This window comes from Callospermophilus lateralis, unplaced genomic scaffold (genome assembly GCF_048772815.1).
Source record: "Callospermophilus lateralis isolate mCalLat2 unplaced genomic scaffold, mCalLat2.hap1 Scaffold_82, whole genome shotgun sequence".
Classification (NCBI taxonomy): Eukaryota; Metazoa; Chordata; class Mammalia; order Rodentia; family Sciuridae; genus Callospermophilus; species Callospermophilus lateralis.
Window position 1 is genome coordinate 7,947,252 of NW_027516260.1, and position 3,017 is coordinate 7,950,268.

A 3,017-nucleotide genomic window follows, 5' to 3' on the forward strand; every position below is an offset into this window, starting at 1 on the left:
GTCTTTACCATTCATAGAATCTTTTTATTTCCTTCCATTGGACTAGTTAAAAAGTTAAAGAAGACTTTATTGAAGACGATTTTAGTAGGGAAGACAGTCTGAACTCAATTCTATTGAACCAAAAGAAGGGAGGGTGTTAAGTGTCAAGGTAACCCAGCACCTAAAGTACTAGAAAGCACTCAGGGTAAGGGAGATTAGTCAATGGAATTAGACCATTTTTACTTGCTAGTTGATGTTTTTCTGAGTTAAGACTCCTCTACCATAGTCACTAGAAAACAATATATATATATATATATATATATATATATATATATATATATATATATATATATTTTACGCTCTGCACAGGTTCACTTTATTGAGTGGAAGGCTTACAGGTCCACTGGCCCCTCCCTCCCCACGGGGACACTTATTCCTTCCAATGCAAGCAGGCATCTATAAGCAATTCTGAGTCACTGTCCCCCACAGGCACAAAGGGTAGGTGCTTCCAAAGGATCCCTTGTCTGTAGCAGCAGATGGTGTCTTATGCAACAGTGGCAGAAAGCAGGACTCGCAGTTTCTCAGACACTGGGGTCTTCCTTGCTCCTGAAGAGGGGCAGTACTCGTTGTAGATGAGCTTGAAGAGGAAGAGGTGGAAGAGGGTGATGAAGGAGGCCACGCTGAACCAGAAGAGGAAGGGCAGCCCTGGGTCCTGCTAGGCCATGTGCTCATTGAGGGCCAGAATGGCCTTGAGGTGCAGTGTGGGCCGCAGGTCCTGCAGGTGTGTGAGGTCAGTGGAGATGAGGAGCAGCGGCCTGATGGGCTATGTTACCATGAATGAGAAGGTGTGGCTCCCGCAGGCCGAGGTCAGCTCCACTGGGTTGTCCAGGCAGCCCGCCTCATAGGCGAAGATCTTGACGGGCTGGCTGCGGGACTTCACAGACACGTGCAGGTAGGGCTTGCCCTCGGCGTCGGTCAGGTTGATGTGATAGTTCTTGTAGCGGATGCCGTGCTGTTGTGCAGCACGTCCGGGTCGCCCTGGAACTGCAGGTGGTTCTCCATGAACTGCAGCCCCCCCAAAGCTGAGCATCATGCCCTGAAGGACGCCCTGAGCGCCCACCTTCATCAGGCCCTTGCAGCCCGCTTCTGGGGGATCAGCCTCCACAGGTCAGAGTGCTGCAGGATCTGCTGCACCAAGGACAGCTGGGCGGGCCACAGGTTCTTGGTGTGCATGGTGGCATGGTTGCTGAAGCAGTGGTCTTCATAGTTGAGTTTGGCCTCCAGCTGGTCTCGCTTCCGTGGCTCAAGGAGGGACTGAGCAGAGGGGCTGGCGAGCAGGAGAGCATGTATTAGAGTGTCAGGTTCAGGGTCAGGCCTAATGGTCTGTGGGCGTCGGGTGATTTTCATTTCCACCACTGGGCAAAACAGCTGCACCCAGAGGCGCTGGTAGTCTGGAAGCAGCTCAACCGCGGGCATCTCCAAGAGCTCCAGCATCTCCTTCGGGGCCAAGTCCTGGAGTGCCTTCAGCTCCTTAGCGGCTTTGCTTTTGAGAACTTAGGGGTTGATGGGACCTGAGACATACACCACCCAGAGGACCATCTCACCCAATTGCGTTTTGGGAGCCACCTGGAGCTGGTTTACTAGCTTTTTGGCAGCCACCACTACTAGGTGCCCCTGTTGAGTGAGAGGGCATTGATGTGGATCTGCCCGAGTAGAGGAGGAACTGATGATCTCCGACCTTCTCCAGGATGCTGGTGAAGGCTTTCAGGACCTGCCTGCAGTGAGCCCCACAGTCTGCAGCGCAGCCACTTGCTGAGTTGGGTTGTTGAGCTGAATGCACTGCAGATAGACGTGGAGTCTGCCCCGTGAGACAGAAAGTCCTCCTGCAGCAACACATAGTCACGGCCAGAAAAGACCCCAGGCTGAGGCGGGCTCAGGGCCGGCGGCTGAAGGGCCAGGGCCCAGGCTTCCGAGCTGCAGGCAGCGCACCCTGCACAGCAGCCCCTCCCGCAGCAGCAGCACAGCCTCTACAGCTTCAGCCAGCAAGTTCAGTGGGCGCAGATGCAGAAGGGCAGGAAGTCCCGCGCCACAAGGGTGGGGGTGGGGCTCCTGCTCTCCAGGAGTCACCCACAGCCGGTCGGCGGTCATGTTCCGGGCTAGGAAGCACCAAGACCTGCACTCCTGGGCCCAGCGCAACGGCCTCGCAGTGATCCTGCAGGCCGCACCAGGCGTGGGTGGCCGCCCCCAGGCAGGAAGAGGGCTCCTAGGCGCCCAGCTCTCAGCGGGCCCAGGGCTGCAGGCGCAGGCCTCCCGCCACCTGGCGCTCGCCGCACCCTGGAGTGTGTAGCAGCAGCAGGAGGCCAAGCAGCATCAGAGGTGGCGGGCCCAGCTGCTTGACAGGAGTCCTGGCAGCCCCTTGAATCGCTGCTGCAGCCACATCGGGCAGCCAGGCGTAGGGCGGCCCCTGACCGCCACCCAGCCCACCAGCCAGGCCAGCCCTGCCTCACTCCCTGGCCAGGACCGTGGAGCCCACCCTGACGCCCGCCGCAGCCTCCTGGAGAGCCACCGCCACCGCTTCCTCCTCCTTCTTGGTTACCTCCCTGACAAGAACTTCTTACTGGTTACATTTCAAAGGAATTGCTTCCAGGTCTTTGAGAAAGATATATATTGCTGAATTGGAAAAAGGGCAAGAATCTGGTAGAATATTTTATCTGAAAAGGGCAAAAAAATTTCAAGTGCAAATTTTACAAAGTAAATGTTCTAAGTAAAGCAATATCAGGGCCCTAACATTTGGGGGAAATACCTAATTTTTAGTTAAGCTGCAAGGGGAAGTAAGATTAGAAGTTATTTCAGTCATCTTGGACCATGAAATAAAGAAGGAATCTAAGGAGAGGTGAAGATGGAAGAGAGAAACTGGACCCTCAAATCTTTTTTTTTTTTTTAATATTTGTCTATTAGTGTCTTAAGACATTCTCCAGAATTCTCAATAACGGGAAGCTTCACATTGCTTTTGAATATTACCTTTTTTTGTCACATGA

General features: G+C 53.8%; 1 pseudogene; it reads right to left on the reverse strand.

Annotated features, from left to right (window-relative positions):
• Positions 1 to 495: 495 nt before the first annotated feature.
• Positions 496 to 2,418, reverse strand: LOC143641027 (uncharacterized protein KIAA2013 pseudogene; annotated as a pseudogene).
• Positions 2,419 to 3,017: the final 599 nt, after the last annotated feature.